This window comes from Arvicanthis niloticus, chromosome 10 (genome assembly GCF_011762505.2).
Source record: "Arvicanthis niloticus isolate mArvNil1 chromosome 10, mArvNil1.pat.X, whole genome shotgun sequence".
NCBI lineage: Eukaryota > Metazoa > Chordata > Mammalia > Rodentia > Muridae > Arvicanthis > Arvicanthis niloticus.
In genome coordinates this window covers 36,507,568-36,525,984 of record NC_047667.1, presented here as the reverse complement: position 1 = coordinate 36,525,984, position 18,417 = coordinate 36,507,568, and the positions used below count along the sequence as shown (strand labels likewise).

General features: G+C 36.5%; 1 pseudogene; it reads right to left on the bottom strand.

The window, feature by feature from the left end:
- Window positions 1–3,313: 3,313 nt before the first annotated feature.
- Window positions 3,314–6,044, bottom strand: LOC117716472 (MICOS complex subunit Mic60 pseudogene; annotated as a pseudogene).
- Window positions 6,045–18,417: the final 12,373 nt, after the last annotated feature.

The following is an 18,417-nucleotide window of genomic DNA, read 5'->3' as shown; positions in this document are numbered from 1 at the left end:
AAATACATACTGATTTTTGTTGCTTTGTTTTTTAATGGGGTGATTGATGCTGGGTAAAGCATCTCCCCTTTGCTTTTTTCTTTCTTCATTTCTACCTAAATACTATAGATTGAATGAATAAAGTACAGAGATATAGCCTCTTGCATAAATTTTGTAATGTTCTATGAAGTAGAGAAAGATGAACTGGATAGAAATAATGAGCAAAAGAGAAAGAAGAACATGAAAAGCATATTTAAGCTCATATGTATTTCTTTCCTATGACTGTTGTAGAAAACCATCATACACTTGGTAGCTTGATAGAAAGTAAATAAATTCTGTCACCAATAAGGAGTGATGACTCAGGGAATAAATAGTGTTTGACACTGCCTTGAATTGGAACCCTGAAACCCACATTAATAGCTGAGAGTGCTGGCAAGTATGTCTAATCCTAGCACTTTTACAGTGATATGGGAGCTGAAAAATGGGGCACACAGACATAGACACAGACACAAGCATAGGCACAGGAAAATACAGATGATAACACATACACTGTACCTGCCTGCGGCCTCAGGCCAACTGGATTCTCCTGAAAGGGGGGGCTGGAAATGAAGAAAGGGATGGAGAGTGAGAGAAAGATGAAGCCAAGACAAAGTTCTCTTATCAAGGCTCAAAGTTTAATGTTCAGCTCTCAATTTAAAGGGAATGCTCCACCAAACCCCTTGTTTCAGCCAGAGATAGGTGAGGGGACCCATCCTTGGTCACTGCTGGAGATGGGTGGAGGAACCCATCCTTTGTCACAGCCAGAGATATCTCAAGGCAAGCTCAGTGGGCAGTTATTCTTTTAAGTTCCTGTAGCAGGCTGTACATGCAGCCAAAGTGGGTAACTCCATGTGGGTCTTATTATTTGGTCTATTGTGGTAAACAAGGTCTTTCAGGCCTGCCTAAGGCTGGGGAAAGGGCACAACACACACACACACACACACACACACACACACACACAGATAGGCACAGACACACATACAGATACAGACACACATAGACACAGATGACAAGCACAGAGATACACAGGCACAGATGACATAGACATAGACATATACACAGAGACACAGACATAGGTGACACAGACACAGACAAAGACCCACAGAGACTGACAGAGAGCTGAGACAGCCAGAAAGATGGGGGCAATGTAGGTATCACACATCATCATTTATAAAGTCTAGTACCATTTGTGGGATCCATCTCTTACAGTTCTTGGTCAGGACGGAGGATCACTCAGATTATCAGGACAATATAGGATATTGTCATTGTTCTTGATTACTTGCCAGTACTTGGTAATAATACCCCATACTTAGTAACATGCTATGGTAAAATCAAGATGGTACAGGCTTGGAAATTTCCTCACTATTGTCAAGTTTCTATAGCTCTGAAAGTTGCTATACAGACTGCTGTGTGCGTAATGTATTACCCAGCTGTAAATCCTATAAGGTATGATAGTAGTGGACCTGCAAAGATAGGATCAATATCATAGGTGTTACAAAGGTAACCATTTGCTTTAAGGTTGGATTTTGCACATTCTACACACTAGAACTTTGTCCTAAACTGCCAAGAACCTGTGGTAAGGAAAGTAATAGGCCTATGGGTTAACCTAGTTCCATTAATTTGTTTAATGGTCACAGTGTCAAACCATTGTCTAATTATTATTTGTCTTTATACCAATGGATCAGTTGTGCTTTGACCTCTTATCAGAAAAACTTATTTTGGAGGAAGCAGTGGTTAAGAAAAAGATCCATAACTGGTCAAGGTGCAGCAAAGTGATGGAAGAGCATTCAGTGCTAAATGGGACATCTGTATCACACTGTCTATCACCCAGGCTCAGGGAATATAAAAGAGATAGAGCAGAAAGATTGCAAGAGCCTGAGGATGGAAGGATTGATGCAAGTCAGTGTTTTCTGGACAAAGAAAGGCTGCCACACACATGGACTTACAGCGGTGAAAATCACTTGCACTGAAGTAAAGCTAGACAAAGTTTCAGCATGGATGGAGGAGTGGCTTGTGAGGAGACCCTATTCTAGAGAAGGCATGCCAGTAGTTGCTAACTTCTGGAAGAGAAAGTATCAATCTCTTCAGGTATATAGCCTTGCTGGCTTGTCTATGATCTAGGATATGGTACTCACACCCATGCACATAATGGAAGCACTGACTAGACAATGTGGGTTAAAAAATGGATGATCAAGCTGGGAGAAAAACATGATTGGCTGTGTCTGGGAAAAGTTAAAGATGGGATCAGTGTAGGATAGATATGATCAAAATATTTTGTTTGTATATATAAAATCCTCATAAATAAAACTATTATTAAGAAGAGACTCCAAGTGCTCACTTCAGCAGCACATATACTTAAAAGAGACTTTGCTTCAAAACAAGGGGGAGACTATCAAGGTATGGAATTTGTTTTCTGATATCCATATGCTTGCTATAGCATGTGTGCAAGCCCCTCTCATGGGAATAAATATGTATATAAACACATTTTAAAAGTGATATTATATAAACACACATCTAAAAGTCCAAAGCTGAAGAATGAAAGATAATATCTCTATAAGATTCCCTAGGATTCTTATGGAGTGTCTTTGAGAGAATCTTTCCTGTTTTCTCAAACTTTATTACTTGTGGCTATAATACTCTGCTCTTTTATTCCAGAATCTTTTAACTTCTTTGTAGTTCACTTTCAAATTACCTTCTCTGTGTCCATGGTGAGCTACACCTGTTTTGCCTTGCCAAAGACATTAAAAACAGTATGTTTGCATCACATTAATGTATCAGGCCAGTTTTATAAGGACAAACGTAGTGTTTTCTCTCCTTGGTGGTTCAGTGACTTATAGATAAATAAAAATCACATATGACCTGAAAGTAGAAGTGAACCTATCTATGTAGCACAGAATACAAAAGAGGGGAGCGGTGAGAAGGGCAGAAGGCAGGGGTGAGGTAGCGGCATGTGCTCAACCTAAAATATAAGTGTGTACTAATGTTAACATTTATTTTCATTGTGTTTTTTATGCAGTTCGCTCCAAAGGCAGAAACTATAGTATCTATCACAAGCATTACTGTGAGTGTGGTTCACAAGCTTGCTCAATAAGACCTGAAAAGATGGAAATGTTGCACAAGTTGCAAACAAAGCCTCCTGGAGTTCACTGCCATGATAGCCTTGCAACAGGTTCTAGTATCTGAAAGAGGATTTAAAACTTCTCACTTTTAGATGATTCTGGGACCCTTGTTGTAAACCGTGCCAACACCAAAGCTGACTTCTTTGCATATGAGGTAACACAACTCTTCCTAAGCCTTATACTTGCTGCATTTGAATAGTTACCATTCCTATGATGCTGGCATGTGCAGTCTACTAGCTGTTTAGTTTCTAGGGTCCTATGGGCCTTTTTCCGCCAGTCCTGTACCACTCTTCTGGCCAGCAAATTTAGCTGGTTGACAAACTTTGCTTCCAGCTCTAAGTCACCATGCTCAATGCAATAAGAGCAATGTGAGAGCAATTTAAATATGGGTTTTGTTTTTGTTGTTGTTTTTTTTTTTTTTTTTTTCCTCAGGGTAGAGCTCTTCTAGTGGTTTCAGTTACTTAAGCAGGAACTGAAGTAGAGACTACATAGGATAGGAGGCCTTGATACATGCTATTTCTGGTTTCATGAATCATTGGTATCCTTGAGGAATAAAGACGGGCTCTTAAGGACTCTTCATTGTCTACCCACACTGTTAAGAACTTCATGGCAATGGGTACAGTTAAATCCTGGGCAAATTCAAATTATCAGAACAGTTGAGTCTGATAGCCTCAACTGCCTTCTGCAATGGGATATGAAAAGTTGCTACAGATGTGGTTTTCATGCTGTACTTGAATGTTCCACTGAAAGCCAGAGCGAGTAGGCTTTTTGGGCTACTTCATAAGCAACAACATTAATCTGAGCAGCTTCACTCAGCCTAGTGTAAGCAGTGTTTATGTCCACATATAAGTAGTCCACTTGTTGTTGTCTGTGACGATGAAATGCTAATTCTTGCTCAGATAGTTTTTCAGACAGGCCCTGCTCAAATGAATTACTTCAGTTCTCCTTCTTGTACCTTGAGGGCATTTAGCAAACCATCAGTGTGGGTATCTACCTGTCAGTGAAGCTGGGTCCACATTTCATTCTCAAGGCATCTTTCATTTCATCTACTTTCGGCTCAGCTGGATTCACCTCCATTGTGCCCTATTGCCTTTGCAACTGCAAAATCAAAGGTCCTCTTTTTTTCTAGGTTTTGCCTCCCAAAGGCTAGCTTCAAGTGCTGTTTCTCTGTGGCCTTCTGTTGTACTAGTTTCCCTTAAAGGTGGTTGTTGCTACTATAGGCATGAACAATCAGGTCATTGGTGAAAAGTTTGTTGGCCAGGTCACGAATACTCTCCTATTTCCTTTTAGGAGTGACATCTGAAGTGAAATTCCCAACTCTTATTTAAATTCGTCCCTTGATTGGACAATGAACTCATGATCCTGAGACATCACCTTAGTGTCCAACTGAGCATTCTGAATCCTTGACCACATTACTCAGATCAACTATGCTGTGAAGCTTCCTCTCTGTGGCAATTATGTGAAGTTTATTTTATTTTATTTTTTACTTTCTTAAGCTCTTCTTTATCTTTGAGGAAATGCATTGGCAATCTTCATACACTGCCTTTCTTCTGTGTTTCTTCAATGCACGCTCCACTGTGTGCTACTGGGCTGACTTTTCACCTTCAATTTGAGGATTGTCCATGGCTTTTTTGAGTATGTTGGAGTATTCATTGAGAGCCTGAACTACAGCATTCTGGGCTTCAATAGCTAGGAGAGTGATAGGCTGTTGCGGCCCGAGCTGCCTCACGTTTAGGGGCCAAAATGTTGAGAACTGCACTACCCCACGTTGGGGGGCCAAAATGTCTCGGACCATTCTGTCAATGTTGGAACCCACACTGCCAAAAGCCTTGGGGACTAACTTGTTAGCCTACACTGCCCCAGGCTGCTTTGGTCAGTGGGTCAGGGTTCAGCAAGAGAGAGAGTGAGGACATACTCGAAGAATGGAGACCAGACAGAGTGTGATTCAATCCTGTTTATTCTTCAGTCTCTCTTCTTCTCTCCAAGTCCCTAGTTCCTAGTCCCTAGTTCCTAATTCCTAGTGCCTCCATGTTCCAAGTTACTTCTTCCAAGTGCTAAGTGCCTAATGTAGAGTTCCAAGTTCTTCCTCCAAGTGCCAAATGCCTAATACCTAATAATTCTTCTTCCGAGTTCTCTAGTCCAAGTATCTTCTTCCTCAATGCGTAATTCCTACTCCTAATTCCTACTCCAAGTTGCACTCTTCCGAGTGTCTAATGTCTACTCCTACTCCTAGTGTCTGAATTTCTGTTACTCCAAATTGTTCTCCAAGTTGTACTCCTAATTGTACCACCCTCATTTCTTCTGTTTGCCTTTTGCCTTTTATATGTCTCATTTCTAATCCACACCTCTAAATCATGCCTTTACGTCATACCCTTAGGCCTTGTCTCTAAATCTGATCTCTAAGTCACACCCTTAAGTCACACACTTTTAATCTCACACACCCAAGGAAAGATCCTGGATATCTAAACCAAGATGCTATCAGAGTGTGCTCATCTGTTGTAGGCTATTGTAATCAAATCTCTTATCAGGGTATATGGCTCAAGATGGCTGCAAGGATGATAGCCTCCTTCTGTCGGCTCCCCACAGTGGGCATGGTCTGGCTGAAATTTTTAATGGACCAGGCTGAATCAGCTTCTTTGGTGATGGAAAAGTATAAGGTTCAGAACTAAGAGCCATCTCAAAGATCTCGTCTGAGTAAGATGTGGTTTTCTCTACAGTTTCCCAAATGGAAATTCCATTTGGTGTACATGATAGTGACATCAACCCTTCCAGCAAGGACCAAAAGGCCAGTTTCATCACTTTTGTCAGCAGTCAATCAGAATTGCTTGAAGTAGAGTATCTATTGCATGGCCACAATGTATAAAGAACAAACTTCCCACATAGACAACTTGGGTCAACGAAAGTCATGCTGGTGGTTTTTTTTTTGTGTGTGTGTGTGTGTGTGTGTGTGTGTGTGTGTGTGTGTGATGGTTTATTTTAGGCCACTTTATTTTGTAAGTAAATGAAAATGTGGAAAGTTGTTTTTTCTAATATGCAATCAGGAAAGGTGCATTACAACAAAAATGAGATACTACTACACACCCATTTGGGGAACATAATTCAGAAAACTGTGAAGAACAAATCATGCGAGATTGCATGGAAATAAGAACTCAGTTTGTTAACAGTGCTAACAAACTGATGCTTTAGAAAATAGTTTGACACATTCTTAAAGTACTTGATTTCAACCACACAACCTGAAATTAACACAAAGGCCTTTAGAACATGTGACTACACAACAAATCAACTTGTAGATGTTTATAGTGATTTGTTCTTCATTGTCAGACATTTAAACAAAAAGAGAAACAGTTAGCATATGAGGGGTTAAGTATCCTGTGGTCTGTCTAGACATGCACTATTAGAGCTGTCAACAAAAAAAAATATATATATATATATATATATATATATATATATATATAGTGACAATTAAAGTGCATACTATTAAATGTAAGACATCAGCCTGAAAAGTGCCACATAGTATGTGATTGAACTCATGAAGCAGTCGAATTACTATGACAGTAAGTTAGTGTCTGATATTTGTAGGGGAAAAGCACAAGAATAAGAGGAATAGAAATGTGTTGCAGGATAGAAAATATATTCTGTTTCATATAACTGTGAATGCATATCATTGCACATTTCTCAAAATCCATACCATGTATAATACTAAGATAGAATTCTAATGGGAGTGAAATATAGGTAAAAATTATGTGCTGGTTTAGGTTCATCAGTTATAAACAATGTTCCATGGACAGAGACACTTATAAAGGGAAAGATATGGATTTGAAAAAGTAGGGAGTCATACAGGAAATCTGTGTACTGACATCAGTCATAGGAGACTAACATATGCCTGATTTATAGATTACAATCCCAACAAATGTTATGAGTTATTTTTTTCTGCCAAAACCTTACAATTGGGCAAGTTTTGCAACATCTTTGAGTTGTGTCCTCATGAGATCTCTTGTCTAGATGTCTGGTTCTGAATCTTAATAATTCCTCCCTGTGCTCATGATATTCTTTAACAAAGCAGAAGACAAGCTTTCACATTGTCAGCTCTGGATAACTAACACTCAGTCTAAGACATATCTAACACACAACATCCATTGGATGAACACTGTTTGGTTGAATTTTGTAGTTCAAGTGAGAAGAATAGAATTCTAAATCAGGGTTAGTGAGGAATTCTTATAATTTTAAAGATTTCTGAAACCATTAAGCAGTTTTGATCCCTTGCCATTTCATACTTTGTACAGAAGCAATCTTGCACAACTGCTGGGTTCCCAGATTGATAATATGATCTTTTATTCCTTTCTTGCCTAGCAAGGTCACTCTGAATTAATCCACTTCACAGTGGAAGCTTGATGTTTCTCTTGATGAAGCCTAACTACTCTGTTCTTAAGAAACAGGGTATCCCAGACTGTGTCATATATTATGAAGTTGTCTTGTGGCACCCTAATGGCCAGTGGACCTGGTCATATTCCTTTTATCTATTTTCCCAATATGGGTGGCTACTATTTCAGGGTAGAAACCATATTTTGTTGCCAATCAATACTATGCTAACATTTATCAGATATTTAACAAAAGGGATTGACCTTCAAAGATTTATTTATTTATTTATTTATTTATTTATTTTCCTCTTGCAGCCACAACTCTCTGTAGAATATTCTGGTATCCTATCATTAATGTCAGAAAATATTTGTTAATGGCTAATTCTACAGAAACCACTATGGATCCCTGGAGGAGCTTAACATGCCTGGCATAAATTAAAGCAAGACAGTAACAGGTAAGTTATTCAAGATCATCATAACTTAACTAGCTTCTTAGTTTCATAATGACACCAACCACATACAGTGGGACTCCACAAGAGTTCTTAACCTGTCTGCGCCTCACTCTTCATTACCCAAATGAGTCTTGATAAGTCTTGTTGTAGAATCCATTTATGAGGAGACATTGTTTACTCTCATATTCATAAGAATCTCATCTTAATGGTTGCATGTATGAATGTGTAATGGTGTGTGTGTGTGTGTGTGTGTGTGTGTGTATTTATGTGCATGTATGTTTAGGACATTAAAGTAGAAAGCAGACCAAAAGAGAGAAAGAAGAAATGCAACAGGAGGATATAAAGAGAAAAAATGCATACAAAATTCTGAGCAGTACTACTTTATCTAATAATGGTGATCCTGCCGTTACTATGCATTAGTAGAGGAAGTAAATCATGCTAGAATTTACTTTTTCAAGATATAAACCTATTTATTTTATTAATTCTAACATTATGGTTTTTGAGAAGCACTTCTCATATTTATTCAATATTTAAATGAAGTTTACCCCAGGAACTGTGTTTTAGGAAAATTCCAGAGAAAGACATGAAATACTTGTCTTGAAAGACAATGACAATGAAGACTTGTCATGAAATTCAGAGGGAGGGAAAAATGATACATGACACGAAGAAATGGAGAGGAGAGAGAGTTGGGATCACCACAGGAAAGTAAATAGGATATAGAAAGCCCTGTGCTTCAAGGTCAGAAAAGGTGACCTGCAGGAAAGACAGAAGTACTTGGACTTCAGCCTGACAAGGCTACCTGGATTAATGTGACTTTCAGAAAGGGAAATAGTATGATAAGAAATATTGATATTTTAAACCCAACAAAATATATCTATTGCATATAAAAATTAAACCACCATTAGTGTTTGAGTATACACTAAAGCAGTAAATATAATATATAAGCAAAATGAACCCCAACTTCTGAGCTGGATGGGTTGATTGAGACTACACAAATGATACAAACTTTAGGGAATACGAGGGAGGTACTTTATAGACCTGTGAGGAAAGTACAAGGCGTGCATACCCTGGTTGCTTGTATTTAATCCTATGCTGTATAGTTGAGTCTTTCTTTCCTCCTCTCTTTAGTTTATAAGCTTGCTGGAAACATTTGATTCTTAAAAATATTCTCCCTATGTAGGCTAGGTGGATACATAGGTGATGGTCCATTTAACCCCAACACGAAAGTGCAGGTAGATCTCTGAGTTCTAAGCTTGTCTGGTATAAATATCCAAGGGTACTTAATGAGAGTCTGTCTCAAAACCAAACCATATTTTTAAATTAGTCTTATGAGTCAAACAGCTTTAATGTGATAAATTACAATCATATTTGATTTCAAAAATAAGTTAATTTAATCAAATATGTATGATTATATATTTATAGGTCTATCACAAATAAAGAAGTACTTAAACCATACTATATTTATCAGTGTAGATGATAGAAGTAATAGGTTTTATTTAGATTGTTTTCTGGAATAATTTTCAATAAATATATTATTTCAACTTATTTTTCTACCTCCACAATACTTTTTCCATGCATTTACTCATATATTCTTCTATTGATTGAAGAAAAATATTTTGAGTCCATGTTATACATAGGGTACTGGAATACCTCTTATGCATCAATTTTTATAAATCGTTGGTTCTCAAGTCAAGTTACAGTTACTTTACAAATAAAACATTCTGTGTTTTTGTTTGTTTTTAGCAGTACCAGAGGTGGAACCAAAGACCTAATGCATACTGAGTAAGATTTCTACCACTGATCTATAAATTTATCACACCATATCTCTATTGTATAGATTTTTTTCAAGGTTAATCTGCCCTTCAACATAGTGACAGTTGAGTTCTCTCATCTTGGCTACATTATTGAAATGCCTGCATCATCCCGTGAAAATCACATTGCACAATTACATATCTGACAGCACAATAGATTCAATTTATCAAGTTAATCATAGTCAAGTAGTGGGAGAGAGGCAGATAAAATAACATTATAGGTCTGACATATAATTTTTCTGCTGTTTGATCCTGATATATCTAGAACAACAAAAACAGATTAGCATAACTTCCTTCTAAAAAAATGGTAGCTTAGAGTAACTCTTGTGTCATATTCTTATCCAAGACGACATTTTCTAGATTCTCTCAAACAGGTATTCACTACATTATAGTATCTAAAAGAAAATTTAATGTTCATTATTTTCCACTTTTCCTACTGCTTTTAATTAAGCTTTAAAGAATTAAATGAGAAAAAGATTGAGAGGCCATAACAAAGTGTGAAAAGAACAGGTTCTGAGGTGCACTAGGTCACAGTCTGATTTGGGAGTTATCATTCTTAATGATTTTTCTCTCGCTTTAATGGCTTAGCATTAATGCACTTAAACATTAGCCAGATTATAGAGCCCAGAGTTCCAGGTCAACCTTAGGAAACAAAATTACCTTAGAAAGCACATGCTTTTAAAAACACTTTTTCAGCTCTTTTGTGCATCTCCCATCTCACCTTTGTCTATCTCAGGAGAATAGAACATTTAGTTTCTCATGCATTTGAGAGTATCTGAAGCATTAGGAAACATCAAACTATGAATATATAATGCAGTGGGAATAGTTTTTAATGTATAGTTTGATAGAAAAATAAAATACAAAAAGTCTGTGGTTGGGTGCTGGTGTCAGGAGGGAGCAGCCAGATGCCAGCAATGGAAGTCCTTTCTGAGGACTGCTGAGCCCTGTGCCTGAGTTTCTGCAGTGTCCTGTTTTGGACTTGCTGACTCTGCCTGTGATTAGGAGATATAGGGCTATGGGGAGATGTCAGTGAAGGTGAAGCCTGGCTGTTAGAGCAACCTTCAGACCATCCTAAGGGATAGCATAAATCCACCTCACCAACTACAGGATTATTCTAGCTGTCCTATAGCTGTCAGTGACCATCCGCATAGCATTGACTGGACAGACAGTGAACTGGATCTGTAGTGGATAGCAGTCATTAAAGAGGTACCTCATAGGAGTATGAAGATAGGAAGAGATGAGGTGACAAGAGTAGATAAAACAAAGCAAAACAAAGCAAGCAAACAAAAAAGAACAGCAACAACAATAAATGTTCTGATGTTTTATCCACACCCTCACTTACAAATCCTCCAATGGCCCCATCAGCACTGAAATGTTTCAAGATCAACCATCATTCTCATAATTCCTGGCATCCTCATCTCTAACAAGCTTTCCTGTGGCTGTTGACTTTACCTCCACTCTGAAACACAGAAACCAGTGGCTATTTCTGGGCAATGTGTTTTTCCTTTCTCACTGGATCATTGATTCTTTAGATACAAGGAAAGTAGGCTGGACTTGTTCGTTTCAGTTCATCACATTTTGGGTTATTGGCTGCTCTTTCTGTCTATTCACTTGGGTTTTGTTTATGTTCTTGTGTTTGTTTGCTTGCTTGTTTGTTGTGGGGTTTTGTTTTGGAGGGGGTGAGGTGTTAGGGTTAGATAATGAGTTCCTTCTTCCAATCATCACAAATCTCTTTATTTCCCATAGAATGACAGTCAAAGCTGATGGATTTTGTATTTGTGGTGTTTTTGAGCCCATTAACCTCCACATTTTGTTCACATTGCCAACAGAATTCTCTACACATCAGCCCTTAGTGAGGGCAGGCCTGTGTTCCTGGCACAAAGCTGAACAATGATGATGGAATGGACGTGATTTGTTTCCATACCCTTCTAATAATTAATTTCTACAGAGCTGGGGAGAATTTTCTCCTCAATGCTTTAATTAAGGAGACTCTGAGCTAGTGTTTATTGCTCTAGTAAGGTATAGGCTTCTGTGTACTAGGAAATACTATTTTAAATGAACAAACAAAAAATATAAGCAAACAATAACAGTGAAAGAAAAACCTAAGTCAAGAAAACACTCAGGACTAAAGATTTCAGAAGTTACTGAAACAAGAGTAATTTGCCCCATCCACTCTCATTATGTATTTAGAACTGTGCTGAGGATTGAATGTTGTCATAAATTTCAAGACGGTGGCATGAGAAAGTAATGCCTCAGCAAAGTCATCAGGTCATAAGGACTCTTCTTTTGTGGTGCAGATTAATGTCCTTATAATGAAATAACAAGAAATCAGCATCTATAACTCAAAAGTCATCACCATACAGGGAATCTGCTGGGATCTTGATTTAAGACTTCCTAATTCACTCTAAGAAATTTGGTCATTTGTAAAGCATGCAAATAAATATACTGTTTTAGTAGCTCACAAGGATTGAAATAAGAACCACTGATTTATGTAGAAAATTTCACACCAAGTGTACCAGATGGTAAGAAATAACTGCTAAACTTCTCAGGTTTTCTTTGTCTTTTCTCGTTGGACACACACACACACATACACACACACAAACACACCCCAAATGCTTTCTCTGTTACACACACTTCTCACACATAATCACACACATTCTTTCTTTGTGACAGATACACACAATGACAAGGTATGAGGATCATGAAAGATGCTGAAAAGTTTAGCTTCATAAGGTAATTATAACTATTTTCTTTTTAAGCATATATTTTCTTTAAATTTCTATGACTTTTATGCAGCAGTGATAATGTGTAAAATATTATGATCTGGAGTTCATTTATTACTTTGGAACAACAGATAAAGCATTATAATCAGTTTTCATGGCTATATAATCCAGTGTATGATACTTTCATGGTTTATTAAATAGTATACATTTTGTTGTAGTGAATTCTAAGTAATAAGGTATCTAGACTTACTTTGTCATAAAATTCATATACATTATTAATTCACGTGTTAAGTCACTTATGTTCTATGGGTTTAAGAATTCCTTATTTATTTTTGTCATTATAATATTAAGGTTTTATATTCTTCTATAGGACTTAGAATATAATCATATTAATAATTTATATTGACAGTATTTTTATTTATATCACAGGTGAAAAAAGTGAAATTTGTTTATTTTTTGTACATGCAATTATATATATATATAGATGTTTACACATATCTTTGAAACTATATATTTATTATATTTAGCATAATGGTTAATTTTTAAAAACTGAATGTTACAATTGTTTTTAATATAAATATTTCTGTGCTCTAATAAGTTCAAAGCCCTGTGTGGTAGTGCAAGGGAATCTCTTTTCACTCTGTTTTCTGTATCTATCTTTCATATAAAATGTTTGGAGTTAGAGTTCTAGTGTAGGAGAGATTATTTCATCCTAATTTCCCCATTGGATCACACTCAAGGTATCAGGAGTGGAATAGTGGCATGTATCATATGCAGATGCTCCCATACTAATCCTCATTATCCCCCCACCACTTTCTGTCTCATCAGGTGTTGGCATAGAAGGCTAAGATTTCAAATGCCTTTTTCTCAGATAAAACTTTCTAAACATGAATCATGCCTTATGAAGATTACATATATTTTCACAACTATTCAACTTCTAATTTGAAAATATTGTACTTATTAGATGTGTTTACTTGACTCCACTGAACTGAAAAACATGAAGATGCTTATGAGGGTGCTTACACCACATGTATTATTTCTATCCTAACTGCAGTTTATGACAGATAAAGCTTAAATAGAGAAACCAGAGGTGTAAGGATGAATAGAAAAAAATACTTTATTCATGTTCAGTTTGATGGTTCACACACACACACACACACACACACACACACACACACACACTTAATGAGTTGATTACTACTGTAACAAAATTCTGTGTAGACTCTGAGACTCCAATCTCTTCAAAGTGACCTTTGATGTTAGTCAGTTTCTGATACTCTAAGGAAATGAGGTGATTCATATGTGGGTACCAGGCAGATGTCTTCATAATGGATGCAGAAAGCCAATAGGAAAATGAGTCGTGGGCATGACTCAGTGCTCTGTGGTCACAATACAACTTTAGGTTTCCAGTGAGGTCCATGTAATTCTGTATTGGTTAAGTGAGAAGTTTAATTCATAAGATGGTCAAGGAACTTAGAGGACACAGGTCTATGGATATAGGATTAGCTTCTGCCTAAACATTTCTAGGCACTAGGTTTAATTCTCTGAAGTAAAAACAAACAAGCCACAGGCAATGTATAAGGATTCCAGATAAAACCTTATATGTAAGGCAATGGTCACTCCCAAAATAATTTAAGAAAAACGAAAAATTTTCATTGTTTCATGTTTCTTTATTTTCTTTAGTTTGGAGCATAAAATTGAAAATTTGTGAATAGAATAATGATAAAGAATTAATGAAGTTCTTGCCTTATTTTATGGAAAGGAAGTATGAAAGTAAGTAGAACTGATTTTACTAGAAGAGAGAAGGCCCTCTACAACCTGTGATGTTGGTGATATCAGTACAATTTGCTAATTAATAATATAGTGGTAGGTGTCAAGGCTTAATATTATGTTTTCCTTTAAGGGAAGAGTGTTGGCATAGCATCATATATGGGTTGGAGAACTACATGTGGAGTAGAAACAATGGGCTTGTGAAAGTTAACAAGTAATAGTATACTACATACATAAGATGTAGCTGACCTTAGCATATGCGCAAGAGAATGGGCTTTCCCTGGAAGAGTGAGTTTGTGTAATGACAAGAGTGTGGACACGAAAATGGAGATCTCTTTAGAATACAAACCCACCTGCAATTCCACTAACAATGGAGGAGTCTTCCTCTTTCTCCACATCCTGAACAGCATCTGCTGTCACCTGAATTTTTGATCTTAGCCATTCTGATTGGTGTGAGAGAGAATCTCAGGGTTGTTTTAATTTGCATTTCCCTGATGACTAAGGATGTTGAACATTTCTTTAGTTGTTTCTCTGCCATTCGTTATTCCTCACTTGAGAATTTTTTTTATCTCTGCACCCCATTTTAATAGGTTTATTTGATTCTCTGGAGTCTAACTTCTTGAGAACAAGGATATATGCTCCACTGCTTTCATAATAACCTTATATATAATAGCCAGAAGCTGGAAAGAACCCAGATGTCCTTCAACAGAAGAATGGATAAAGAAAATGTACATATACACAAAGTACTATTACTTCACTATTAAAAACAATGAATTCATGAAATTCTTAGTCAAATGGAGGGAACTAGAAAATATCATCCTGAGTGAGGTAATCCAATCATAAAAGAATACACATGGTATGCACTCACTGATACATGGGTATTAGCCCAAATGCTCAGAATACCCAAGACACAATTCATAGACCACATGAAGTTTAAGAAGAGGGAAGACCAAAACGTGGATGCTTCAGTACTTCTCAGAAAAGGGAATAAATTACTCATGGGAACAAATACGGGGACAAAGTGTGGAGCAGAGCCTGAAGAAAAGCCCATCCAAAGACTGCCCCTCCTGGGTATCCATCCCATATACATTCACCAAACCCAGACACTATTGTGGATGCCAAGAAGTACATGCTGACAGGATCCTTATATATCTGTCTTCTGAGAGTCTCCACCAGAGCCTGGCAAAAACAGAGGTGGATACTCAGAGCTTACCATTGGACTGAGCACAGGGTCCCCAATGGGGTCCCCAATGGAGGAGTTAGAGAAAGAATTAAAGGAGATGAAGGGGTTTGCATCCACATAGGAAGATAAATAATATCAATGAACTAGACCCTACAGAGCTTCCATGGACTAAACCACCAACCAAGGAGTACAAATGCAGGGACCCATGGCATCAGCCACATATGAAGCAGAGGATGGACTTGTTGGTCATCAATGGGAGGAGAAGCTCTTGGTCCTGTGAAGGCTCATGGCCCCATTGTAGGGAAATTCAAGGTCATGAAGGGAGGAGTACGTGGGTGGGGGAGCACCCTCATAGAAGCAGAGGAGGGACAATGGCATAGGTGATTTCTTGGGGGAGAGACTGGGAAAAGGGATAATATTTGAAATTCAAATAAAGAAAATATCCAATTAAAATACAAGGAAAAATGAATATAAGCCCTAGAAATTAAAGGAAGACCAGCCAGGAACCAGGTGTATATTTGACAGTCAGAAGATAGGGATGTGTGAGTGCAGGCATGAAAAGGAAAAGGCAATCTATCCTGCCAAACAGAACAGACTGTTCTATGAGATGAGCCCCAAAGTGTGAATTATGTTACATTTTGTGTTATTTATATTTTATTCTGAAATTAAAAAATATTTCTGCTTATGAAGTGAATATATTACATACTCCAAAAAGGATTCACTGCCTTCCTGGTGAAAGTACTAAGCCAGATGAACTGAGCTGAACAGTTGATACTGACCCGATAGACTTATCCAAGCTTATGTGTATATGAAACATTGAGACTAGTGTTAGTTTACACTAAAATATCTAGCCAAGATAGCATATACTGTATATATTATATTATATATAGTTTATATATAGCATATAGTTTATATTAGAAACAGTATGAAATGCAATCTGTGCAACCAGCTTTATATCATCAACATCTTCAAATCACAATACTTTGTATCTTCTTCCTAGCTTTCTTTTTCTTAAAGTGGTCCTAAAATTTAAAGTCATATTTGTATGGTGTTCATTGTGATCAGCATTATATTTTTATTACTGAATGATACATCAAGCCCTGGTTAGTTTTCTTTACTTGTGTATTTTCCAGTGTGTGGAGTATCCTTGTTCATGCTGTGACACTCCCATACCCTTTGAAGCCCATTCAAAATCTGCAATCTTCTATGACACCTTCAACAACCCAAATACATAGAGACCCTTCATTTGTTCAAGTATTTGTGGCCAATTGTTTATAATTATAACATCAATATATACACATGATTTTGTTCCCTAGTATTCACTATAGAAGTCTATTTCTTACAATATAATTGCCTTTCTTTGATTATTTAGTTTATCATATTAAAACTTCTCTTTTATAAAAATGCAAACACACATGTGAATAAAACATACTTCTGATAATCTAAAGACTTTGGTGAATTCACAAATTTAACAAATTGATGAAGAGAATTTATTTCTGCCCAGTAAAAGAAAATGTACATTTAGGCTATAACGTTCCATTATGTTCTTCAACATACCCATCTCCTGACTAGAGAAATTATAGTAATTGAATCGGAGTAAAAAATAGCTATGTTTTAAACATATTTTTATTTTATTTACTTACATTTCAGATGCCTTCCCCTTTCCCCATTTCCCCTTTGTATAACCCCCCTATGCCATCCCCCCTCTTCCTTTTTGTTTTTATACCATTTGAATTGCATACAAGTATTAAGGTCAGTTCTAGGTTGAGGAACTAGTAATACAGTAGATGCAAATAGTCAAGGAACAAGCAAGACAATAAACACAAATAGTCAAAGAACAAGCAAACCAAAATTCTTTGAACACTCCTATGATCAATGTTTCTAAGGGCTTACCAGGATGATGTTTTAAATATACTTTAAGTTGTGTAAAATTTAATGATATTAATTACATTGGATGGTTGATATACTTCTTGTTAGTTTTATATGCCTTGACCATATAATATACAAAATCAATGGAAAAATATATCCTTCCATTATGTAATAGAAATATTTCTATTTTTAATTTTTGCAATACAATATAATTACTTTATAAAATTATTATGTTCTTGTAAAACTTTGTATGCAATATATTTGAGTCCAAAGTCAAATGAACCTAACCTTGATTATTACTCTCAAATCATATATTAATATATGGGATCAGTCAATACTTTATGTGATAGTTCTCTTATTGAGAATGTAGCTCATTACTCTAAATTAGTCCTAATTATCAAATAATTACTCAAGAAATAGACAGAGTAAACAAAAGAATTAGAGGCACCAGGGTTGGGGAATATCAAAGGGGCCCATCCTATCAGAGGAGAAAGGAAGGACTCAGTGAAGGAGGGTACATGGGAGGGGATGTAGAATTGGCATGTAAACAAACAAACAAGCAAACAAACACATAAAAAATAAGTTGCCAGGGCAACTGTCTATTAAGTACAGACTACATTAATTTGTACTAGTCAAGAAGAAAATTCAATTTAAAACAATACTGCATTACTATTTCTGTCACTTTAAACTTAATAAAAGTAATATAGAATAAAGCTGGTGACTCCACAATATTATGTAATGTACTTGTTTACATGCTTATTATTTACCTACTTGATATGTAAAGGGACTCATATTTATATTTACTGAATTAAACTTACATTTACTTAGCTATTATTTACTACAAGAAAAAGCTATCTTTTTACATTTAGTCTTTTATAACTCTTATCATGTTTATGTACAAATGAAAAAGGGTTAAAACCTTATTATGGACATATGCCGTGTCTGCTCTTCATGTTCAATTTATATGGGGTGAGGTAGCTTTTAATATAAGAAAATGCGGGCTCTCATTTATCTGGGATTTCTGCTCTAAAAATCGGTATTTACCTTTATAATAGTGGCTTGTTTATCTTTTTCCTACTGACCAAGTTTAAGTTTAAATTCAAGTTCTGTCTTT